The 11,889-nt window shown below is 36.7% G+C and overlaps 1 long non-coding RNA gene across 1 annotated transcript; it reads left to right on the top strand.

Annotated features, from left to right (window-relative positions):
- The first annotated feature begins 7,987 nt into the window (after positions 1-7,987).
- LOC127120832 (uncharacterized) lies at positions 7,988-11,442 on the top strand. Its single transcript, XR_007803266.1, has 2 exons — positions 7,988-8,155; positions 10,175-11,442. It is a non-coding gene; the product is annotated as an uncharacterized LOC127120832 (long non-coding RNA).
- Positions 11,443-11,889: the final 447 nt, after the last annotated feature.

Here is an 11,889-nt window from a genome sequence, read left to right as displayed (position 1 = left end):
AAGCTCCTAGGATCTCCATTTGACTTGTCTCTCTTAACTTGGCTACTCATGACAATGGTCCTCTTTACTATCTCAAGATGGAATCCCTATCACACAAGAGCAAACATCAAAAAGTTCACAACACAATAAGGGGAATGGACAAAGAATAAGTTTTGGAAGGGAAGTCCTTTGAAGTCAACTTTGAAATTTAGCATTCTAAAGGAATGAGGCCTGGTTGCTTTTCAACAAATTTAGCATTCTAAAGGCATGATGCCTAGTTGCTCTTGAAATCCTTTAAGCATAGGTATATCCTAATTCTAAGTCCTTTCTACTTTTTGCATTAGGTTCACACAAAACAAAGGCAAAACAACCACAAGACAACAATATATTTATATACAATAATGAGCTCAAATGAGCAAAAGAAAAATGACATAAACATAAAATATGTGCTCAAGTGAGCAAAGTGAAAAGCAATGTAAATAAATGAGCAAGAAATAAAGTGCATTAAAGTAAAGGGCAAAAAATTAAATGCTCAAATTAAAGTTAGTAATTAGTGAAGTTATGTTAGTTTGTCATAAGACAATGTAGCGCTATGTTAAGCAATCGTAAGTGGACTAATATAGTAGTCACACCTATCTGAGGCCGGTCAATAAAACTACAGGCAAATACACACAAGTTAGAGATCATGACTAGTAAGCCAAGCTCCAAAAACTTGCCATGCCAAAACAAAAGGGGAGAGGCCTTGTATGGACTTTAGGTTTTTTGCTTGACCAAGAAGCAATCTATCTTGGACACAAAACAACTCACCTGATCTTGGATCAAGTTGAGTTTGGTTTGGATCAAAGAAGATTAAACCTCTCATTTGTCAAGACCAACCATAAGACATTAACTCATTGGCCAAAATAAATAGAAAGGGATGAAGATGAAATGAATGGAAAGAGAATCCAAGTATCAAATTCAATTGATCAAATGTGAACCAAGTCATCATCAATCAATGTTAAACAGAAGAGAAATGAAGATTACAAGTCAACAAGTCAACCATAATTTTTTGGTATTTTTTGAATTAAAAATAAATGCAAAATAAAATAAACAAAATATGGTAAAACCTCCAATTTAATTCAAATCAACTTCAACAAGTCCAATTAAATTCTCATAGGTCTAACATGGTCAAACAAACTTTAACAAATTTTTTCAACAATTTTTGAAATCAGAAACTATTTAAAAACAATTAAAAACAATAAAAATAACACAATATGAATTAAAATCTCAAGTAAATCTCAAATCAAATAAGAAATTGATGAGACTATTTTTCATTGACTTATCATGATCCAAAGGTGTTAGGAAAATATTTTTGGATTTTTCAAATATCAAAAAGTAATTAAAATGAATTAAAACTATTAAAAATCAAATAATTCACAAAAAATACTAAATAAAGTCACAAAAATAATTAGAAATCAAAATATGAAACTAGATTTTTCAAGAATTTTTTTGGCATTGGTCTCATATTTTTGTGACTTCAAATAAAATATTTATGAATTTTTGAAAATAAAAGGAATTAACTGAAATTAAAAGAAAATAAGAAAAATAGAAAAATCCAGCGCCATCAGATCATTTCATTAATTGACGTGGCATGGATCACATGGCTCAGAGGCGCGGATTCATGGTGATCTCAAGTCAAGCGCGCAACACATGGCATTAAAACAAGTCAACACATGGAATGGCCAAGATTAAAACGTTTAGGCACGATCCAATGGCTGGGACTCAAACACGTGGGGATGGTGGTGGAAACCACCATCTTCTCCGGTGATCTAACCATTTCCGGCCACCACGCACAGGAAAATAAATTGCAATGAAAATGAAAAAAGAGGACATCAAAATGAAGCTGAGGTGATGTACATCACCACTGTAACCATAGATCATCCTCACTATTCCTATTTAGGGAGAAATGTGAGCTTGAAGATCATGGTGTGTGAACTGAAATGGCACGATTTGAACAATTAAGACCACCATTGGCCTGCCTCAAGTGAGAGGACTTCAGAAAACCACACAAACCAAAGAAAATCACATTGTATTACAAGATCTAGATCAAAAAAGTTTGAGGTTCTACCTCTGAAATGAAGCTTCAAATGCCACGAATTCTCCAAGATCTTGATCTGCTTTTGCTCTGGAAGTGTGATGGTGATGATAGGTTAAGGAATTGAGCTTTGAAAATCAACTAATGATGTTGAATTTCAAGCTTGAAAGAGAAAGAGAAAACTGAAAATTCCTTTAGTGAGGGTTGGGATTTCAATTCACCAGCAATTCAGATCTCCACTTGGTTGCCAATTGAATGAGAATGCACACTTATTTATAGCTGAAATGGATTGCAAGGCTTGGTTCTCTCGTGTGCATGGGATTTGAATTCCTCTTGCACGGGCCTGTACAGGCGCATGTAAGGCCCAATGATGGGTGATACAACATGTTGAGATCATCTGGAAATGAATTGGACGTGCATAATGATCTTCACAAGCTTGCACATCAAGTTACATCCTGAAATGCCAAAATGGACATAAAAAGAAAGCTCTTCGAAACTCCCACATGGAAAGTCCAAAAAATTAATGTGAGTAATGGTTGGAAAGCTCTTGAAATAAGGAACAAAAGTCATGTTGGGAAAGTTTGGGCACAAAACATGTCTAAGTCACCCTTTGAAAATTTTCACCAAAAGCAAGCATCTTCAAGCCCCTTTGTTTCAATGATGCATGCTTCAAATGGAAAAACCTCCAACATAAAAGTTGTATATATTTTCAATATAATCAATTTAGACTCAAAGTTTGCATCATTTGTATTTTTCATGAGAAAGTTATGGGCACTCGAAGTTGGGAACTTTTCAAATTCAATGACTTAGGTCCAAAGTGACCTATAATGTTTTGTATTATCACATGTATTTCTTTTAGGATTATGAAATTTCTTCCAACATAACATTTGAAGTAGACATCTTAATATTTCCAATTCATTGGGTATCACCTCAAAATAATATAAATTAAGGAAGTTAGGTCCTTGGTAAGTTGACCCAAAATTAGGGTTTCAGTTAAAATGACCTATAATGTTTTGAAATGAATGATGACATTCTAAGTTTCAAATGGATTTGTGATGAACATGAAAGTTGTCCATATGGTTCTTAATAACACTTGTTCTCTTGGGGTCATCTTCATTTAACAAACACATTAAAAGTTATATCTTAGTGATCCTCAGTTTAGTCAGATGACTTGACTGGTCAACTTTTCAAGGCCAAACTTCCAATTTTGATGAATAAATTATTGAGGGGCCTAACATAGGCTCATATATGCATAAAATAGTGAATTAAAGAACTTCCATTGATTAAATTTGATTATAGGTTGAGGTTGCTTCACGAACAAGGCACAATCAAAGCATAGTTGAATTAGGGTTTCCTTGGGAAACAATCCTCAAGCCCTTTGGGTTATCTTGATAAAATTGGCAAATTGAGATACTTGGGAGACATATATGATGATTAAGAGCTTTGTGGACCATTGCCATGCTTTTTCTCATCTTCATCTAGCCATTTCTTTGAGCTTAGGAGCCTCCTAGGAGCATGGGAGCACATGATCACTCGAGCTTCAAAACAAAAAGAGTTAGTGACATATTTTTGTGCTTTTGGTTAATAATAAAATAAGAAAATCAATAATATACAATACAAGCATGCTCGTTGGTTTCAAACCACTCACACAAGTCCCAACCCTAGGGTTAAGGAGCCAAACATGCTATGATCCTTGAGGCAATGCACTGAGCAATGATATGATGCCATGAGGGATCTTAGGGTCAAAATTAGGGTCTTACATATGCCCATATTTAAGTTCATTCTAGCTGGAGATATGAAGGTTAAAATCTTCGTCTCGACGAGGTATAATGGACTTAAATAATAACAAAGAGACGAATTTTGGTGCCTAAGAGACCTCATGATGCAAATGTATGCATGCAAAATAAATTTTTCATGGTGAATAATTGCCATGAAAGGAAAAGAAATCGGGAAAGAATGAAAAAGTTCATAGGAGTAACATACTCACTAGAGAGACAAAGACTCTGGGGAAAAGTGAAAATGTGTGAGCAGGTCACGACTTGAAAACTTGCGGGGAGACACGAAGGGATTCCACGAAAATAAATCAATGGAAAGACTCGAGCTGACGCAAGGATGCATGTATTGGGGGATATGCCAATACAACAAAACTATCCATAAAGGATACTTCGGATAAAGATCCGGACTCAGACGGGGATGTCCATAAAGGACTCAGCTGAGGAAGAAACAACGAGATATTATCGGCTACTGGGTAATAAGCTCAAAGAGAGACATGTTATCAAAACATCGGTTACTGGGTGAGAGAATAACACGCTCAAGGAGAAAGAATATCTAAGACCGATATAAGGGTGATAGATATCAATCATCCGAAACATCTTAGGAGGACCCAAAAGGCACATCTCAACTCAGGAAAATCTGACTCCATAGGGGACAAATAGTCATAATAGGGAGCAGAAGGAAGGAACACCAGGGATACCGGTTACTGGGTATATAGTAGGTGACCAACCAAGCGTGAATTGGGAACACATCCAAGACACTCGTCATCCAAAAGAAGGGCTGAAAAAGCAAACTCGACTTATAGGATGGACATTCAATTCCACAAGGAAATACGAATCTTACTCAACTGGGGAAGAAAAAGACTTCGACTGAAGAGCGCATGAGATATATTATCTATTACCGTCATAACGTAGATAACATACTCGCATGGAAGATTATCCACAACCGGTTACTGGGTTAATGAAGGATAAATCAACCGAAAAGAAAGGACATCGGGATACCGACTACTGGGTATAAAATGATGACCAATCACGGGTAAATGAAAGATGACTCGCAAGGGGTAAATTGCCTAACAAAAGCAATTACCAAAGAGATATATCACCGACTACTGGGTAGTATACTCAAAACGAAGGAACATCAGTACCGGTTACTGGGTAAAGATAACCAACAAAGAGGGGATTACATCTACCGGTTACTAGGTAGAAAACCACAGAAAAAGGACTTACAACTACCAGTTACTGGGTAGAAGGACACAAAAATCCACTGGGGAAAATGATGAATAATGACTGGTTATTGAGCAATTGAACAACTAAACCACAGGAAACTGCAGGGGATAACAAGAAATGAGTCAATCTAGGAACAAACTAGAAAGACACAATCAAACAAGACTCAACCCGATGAGGATATAACTCAGGGGGAGTAATTCCATCCCGATATACAACTGGGAAGGAAACTTAAAACAATAATCATCCACGAGGACATAACTCAGTGGGGAATAAAGAAGGAAAGATAGACATTTTCTGCTTATGGGGCTGACTCTATATGGAGAGATCAGACACAAACATCTGCTTGAGGAAGAATTTTTCATCAATAGCAGGAGATAACAAGCGAAGATATATGGCAACGAATGCAACATGAATATCCGAATGATATAATTATGAATGTATATGCATGATTTGTGTATGATTAATGCTGACAGACAGACAAATCTAACACAAACAGGTCCAAGAATCAAGGATAGACATCCGGCACAACATCTCAAAATGAAGGGCAAGACCTACAGGAGAACTTAGTTCTGGTGAGGATGCATCAAATACGGGAAGACATCGATCACCGCTAGGGATAGAAAAAGGTTACAACTTCCAACTGCCACTACTTCTCATCCATTCTCGGGAACAGGTGGCCGAAAATCGATAAGATCTGCCGTAGAAGAAACTCTACTAGGGAACTTATCAAGGCAAGATATAACAATTCCGTGGGGCAATGCACTGAGCAATGATATGATGCCATGAGGGATCTTATGGTCAAAATTAGGGTCTTACAGGATTCACGAGTACTTTCCAACTGGGGTGCGTTCTTGAGTCCTCAAGATGTCACTGAAGAGGTTGTTGTTGAACTTGCATGTCATTCACCATACATTGTTTGCATTTTGCACCAAAGTTTTTGTTAATATGAAATCTACATAGCAAATTAATCGACATGGGAAACACAATTTCAATTGCTTTCATCAAAGCAAGATCTCTATCTGTCAAAATCACTTGTGGATACAAATCTTTCTTCACAAATAATTCTTTAAGTTTCTCCAATACCCAACAAAAATTCTTTGTCTGCTCAGACTCCATATACGCAAATGCGACAGCAAAAGTCAACTCGGTTGATGTCATGTCAACAATTTCAAACAAAGGTTGTCTATATTTGTTTGTCTTGTAGGTGATATCCATAACTAACACAATAGGAAAAATATTCAACAACTTAACTGAATCAGTATGGGCCCAAAATATATCTCACAACTTCCGAGTCATCCCTTTTTCTACTCCAATACACATAGCCTGCATCCTCAATAAGCTTAAATAAATGTTGTATCTCACTTTTAGGACCTATTATCTCTTTTTCTATCATACTCTTATGCTTCTATATTTGCGTAATTCGAGTGACATTCTCTAGATCTCGGTCTTGCAAGGAAAACAATATGTGTCTAGGTGGTACATGTCTCTTTGTCAAATCAGCAACATGTTGCTTCTAATCTGTGGTCAACCTACCAACAAAGGAATGACCTTCTAATCTATCAGGTAAACCATGATTATGGACCCCACATTTTACATCAATCTTCCAACCAGACCCATCTTTCGCCAGAGTCGACCTGATTTTAAATGGGCATCCATATTTCTTGGATGCACTTTGGGTTCCACTATCAGTATCCTTGTGTTTCCTACCTTTATCACAACCAAATATTAATTTGTTACTTATCCCTCTCTTGCCTGTTCCAGTATCTGAACGAGTGATAATAACAGTTACTTTATTATCGATTCCAACCTCTTTAATCCATCTGATCACCTCTTCTCGTGTACCAAATCTTTGAGTGGTTAAAAATACATAAGAAATATCTACACGTATTTGGGAAAGATTTTCCGTTCCTGCATAATAAAAAAAGTAAAAAATAAAATAAAATTACAAATCGGAAGCCTTCAACGAAGAGTTTCGGATTACAGAAATATAATACCGGAAGTCTTCAAGGAAGAGTTCCGGTTTATGTCACTTTGTTAACCGGAATACATATGATAAATGTTTCGGAACATTTTTTTTCTTCAAAAAGAATCGGAACTCTTTAGATAACTCTTCCGGTATACTGTTTGCAGTGTTCCGGATGTCTTTCACAATGTCTTCCGGTTTGAAAAAAATACATACCGGATTTCTTTTTCAAGGAGTTCCGGTACGAGGGTGGAAAGTGTAATTTTCGGAAGCCTCAATTGAATGGTTAAAAATGAAATGGTAAATTGGTTAAAAACAATTAAGGATAAAATTGTTATTTTTAAAAAATTATAGGGATATTAGTATAAATGTAGATGTATGAAGTAAAATTTCCTTATAACTAAAGCAGAGTCGATTTTATGTCCGTGCAAGTTGGCCCGTCGCATAAGGCCTCCGAAAATACCGGGACCTTAAACTTTAGGCTTTAGGGCTTCAAAAAGTAAGAACTTGAAATGCATATAAATAAGTGTTGTTTGGAAAATACTCCAAACAATGGCTAGGTAACTCCTTATGAATTAATGTATTATCAAATTTTTAGGATGAAATATAAAACATAATTATTTGTGACTTGATCTATTGTCTTTACTTTTATTATATTGTTAATTTTATTTACAATAATGTATTAAAAAGTTAGAAAAATTAATATTATTTTTAATTAAGTCATCCTAATTTAATAGAAGATAAATTAATAAATTAAATTTGTAATACCTGTGCAAATTATCGACTAATTATCATGATAAATAATTATTGGTGTGTCTAGTTAGGAGTTTAGTAGTGCAATTATCTTATTAATTGAAGGTTTCACTGTGATTTGACTAATTAAGTGGGAAAGGGCAATTAGGTCTTTACACCCTTGGGTGTAAGTAAGGAATTCAACTTATTCCATTAAGTTCTCACTTCTCTTGTTGCAAATCAAAATTGGAGAAAGAGAAACAAGGTAAAGAACACTTGAAATAGAGGAAAGTGAAAAGCAAGGCAACAACTCTCAGCTTTCTCCATCGCATGCACAAGATCAATGCAACCCTTTGGTTTCTTAATCCTATAACCCAATTCTGAACCAACATCTCTTCATTAATCAAGGTGAGTCCTTAGTTATGACTTGAGGTTAGAAATTAGGACTTGCATGATAATGGACGTGGTTTGTGATAAATGTCTGAAATCATGTCAATTGCATGCCTAATTGCTTATATGTGTTGTTGATTCTCTTGCATGTTGAACTTACAACCATACATATGAAATACATGCATGTTATGTCGTGAATTTTCCTTTTTCATGTTCTGGAAGTGGCATTTTCTGCACTTTCTGCTATTCTCGCCTAGCAAGAGAAGGCTTCGCCCAACGAGCCTTCCTAAGCCTGAGAATTCTGAGTTGTTGAGTTCTTGCCTAACGAGAGACAACATCACCCAGCAAACCTACTCATTTTAGGGAATGAATTCCATTATGTTTGAGATCAATTGGAGTTCGCCCTGACTTCGCCTAACGAGATTTTCTGGGTTGTCTCGCCTAGTGAGAGATAGCTCGCTCAGCAAGCATGTGGTTGTAGGAAAGTGTGAGCTTTTTGCCTGAGCTCGGTTGGAGTTCACCATGGTGTTGCTAAGAGAGCTTGTTAGTGCAAAATTTCCCATAACATCATTTGTGACGTATCTTGAGTTATGTATCTCAAAATAAGACGTGACTAGTTGCATTATGAAGCTAACATAGAGGATTACAACATGGTGTGGACTTCAACGTATTTCCACTTCTTTTCCCGGTTGTCCATTTTTTCCTGTTGGATGTTCGGATATAGTTTTATTGGTATGATCGAAAGAAGGAGTGAGCCTAAGCTGCTAGGTGGTAAATCACTTGGTGACTCGCCTGGGCTATCAATTGGTGTGCTTGTGTAGCCTTGGTTGGCTTAAATCACTTGGATACTCATCTGAGTTATCGATTGGTGTACTTGTGTAGCCATGTAGGTGTTATACACTTGGATACTCACCACATGTGTACTTATGTAGCCTTGTCGACATAAACCACTTGAATACTCACCTGAGCTATTAATTGGTGTGCTTGTGTAGCCTTTCTAGACATTATGAACTTGGATACTCACCATAGGTGTGCTTGTGTAGCCTTTGTTGGCATAAATCACTTGGATACTCACTTGGGTTATTGTTGTGCGCTTGTGTAGCCTTGGTTGGTGTAAATCACTTGGATACTCACCTTAGTTATTGATTGGTGTGCTTGTGTAGCCATGTAGGTGTTATACACTTGGATACTCGCCACGGGTGTGCTTGTGTAGACTTGTTGGCGTAAATCACATAGATAGTCGCCTGAGCAATTTATTGGTGTGCTTCTGTAGTCTCTTGGTGTTATGCACTTGGATACTAACCAAATGTATGCTTATGTGGCCTAAATAGAATGGTGGATACTACTCTGGAATTCATTTGGTGCGTTCGTATGAATACACACAATTTGATTCACACTAATGGTAGACTAAATCTAACAATTTCAGAAATTATGATAGTAAATAAATCCTATTATCATGTTATCTGTTACTTGTTTATTCATGGAGCTAATAAGTGAGGAACCCATGGATCAATGGGATGATCCGAATTAAAATGATATACCTTGTAGAGCCGAGAGGACCCATAGGATATGGGGACTCACTGAGATTTAGTAATCTCGCCCTAATATTGGTGATTATTTTCAGGTAGCTCGAGGCAAGGAAAATGCAAGGGTAAGATGCCTTAAGCTTGAAGATTTTTCAGTGGAAACTTCTTCCGTTGTGTTTTGATGTTTAGCTTATTATTCTCAGATCGTGAATTAGTACCATCTGTGTTGTATTATTTTGACCATGATGTATTCGACTTTTATACTCTATACTAATCCTTTTCCTTGTGTAAGATATTTATGTATGATTTTCGGGTACCATTTTGGCACCACTACGTATTATTCTAGATATATGGTTGGGTTGTTATAGTTGGTATTATAGTAGGTTGATTCTTGACCCAACCATGAAACATCATAAGTCAATCAAATTTTGCCTCATATGTGTATTTGTCAGCATGATGCCTTATGTCTTACTAATGCCATTGAGCTTGATCAACTTAATTTCGTGTGTAGAACATACAAGAGGATGATTGATAGGCCCAGAGGTCCCGAATGGCCTAGGACCAAGATAGTGGAATCCAAAGTGGAAGCTGGAAATACAGAAGTGCCATGGACCCATATAATGCAACAATAAAATTAGATGATGATGCAGATAATGTAGGGAGTTCAGGGGCAACAACAACCCCTCATACTCCATAGAATGTTGCATGGACAGACTTTCGTTCATTTTTCAAAATGAAACCATCCAAGTTCCTAGATTTCCTTGATTTCGTGGTGGCTCGTGATTGGTTAGCTTGTATGGAGAGAGTATTCCAGGCCATCAACTTTAGTGAAGAAGAAAAGTGGTCTTTTTTGCCCAGATGATGAAAGGATCGGATGGTAGATGGTGGGATCATGCATATGCTTATATGACTTCTCAGATGATTCTATAGGATTGGTAACACTTCAAGACGACTTTATTGGATAAGTATTATCCTAACAGTTTGTGGTCGCAGAAAGAGCGAGAATTCCAACAGTTCAAGTAAGGCAACATGTTGGTGTCAGAGTATGCAGAACAATTTGTGTGCATGGATTCCTATTCCATACAAGAAGTCTATACACCAAATGAGTTGTGGAAGATAAATTCGTTTATGTTTGTACTGAGAGAGGACATTGCACACAGTTTGTCCTAGGGGGGTTCACCACATATGTTGGGTGTTTAAGCAATGTTATGTTGCTGAAAACAGCCTAAGGATAATCTGAGATGAAAGGGAATAAGGTATGTTAGAATACAAGGAGAAAGGGAGGTCAAGTTGGTATTAGAAACCCCGAGAACCTCCATCTAAGAGGAAGCAAGCTGATTGTGACAACCCAGCACAACAACCCCAGTGCAGTAAATGTAAGAGAAGAAATTCTGAAAAATGTAGGGAAGGTCAATGGAGGCGCTTCAAGTGTGATGACTGATGAGCTAGCTCATATTGCAAAAGATTGTCCAAATCATAGTTCTCAGCGAAACATTGTGGGTTAGGTTTTCACCTTGGGAGCTAAGAAGGCAAGGGGTGATACTAATCTTGTTACTAATACGTGTTATGTAAACAATCAACCTTTATTTGTACTAGTTGAGAGAGGATCAACTCATTCCTTTATTTCTACCAAGTGTGTATAACAACTTAGGTTTGAAGCTACTTTCCTTCCTAGCCCAATAGTTATTACCTCCACTACGAATAACATTGATGAAGCTCAGTGGGTCTGTAGGGATTGTTTTATTTCCTTTAATGGCCGTGAATTCTTAATTGATCTAATTTCCTACCACTCAAGAAGATTACCATGATATTGGGGATGGATTGATTGTCTACCAATTAAGTATAAATCGAATACAAGGAAAAAGGCTATTTTCATTCCTGCCGAAGAGACTACCCAAATTGACGTGATTGGTAAACTGATTGAAGGTATAATTAATATGGCCAATTATTTTTTTACACAAGAGAAGTCCTTCCTTTTGATTATCACTAGAGATTTAGGAGATAGGACAAGTGTGTCAGAAATTCTAGTTATGTGTGAATTTCCTAAAGTCTTTCTTGAAGATGTAATTTCCCTCGAATGGGAAGTGAAGTCTTCCATCTATGTTGTTCCGGGAACTGCTCAGATTTCCATAGCTCTGTATCGAATGTATCTGATTGAGTTAATGGAATTGAATAACTAGTTAGAGGAGCCGATAGCAAACCATTTCATTTGGCCTAGTTTTTCTC

Source organism: Lathyrus oleraceus, chromosome 2, assembly GCF_024323335.1.
Source record: "Lathyrus oleraceus cultivar Zhongwan6 chromosome 2, CAAS_Psat_ZW6_1.0, whole genome shotgun sequence".
Classification (NCBI taxonomy): Eukaryota; Viridiplantae; Streptophyta; class Magnoliopsida; order Fabales; family Fabaceae; genus Lathyrus; species Lathyrus oleraceus.
The sequence above is the reverse complement of the archived record's forward strand: the minus strand, read 5'-3'. Positions and strand labels throughout refer to the sequence as shown.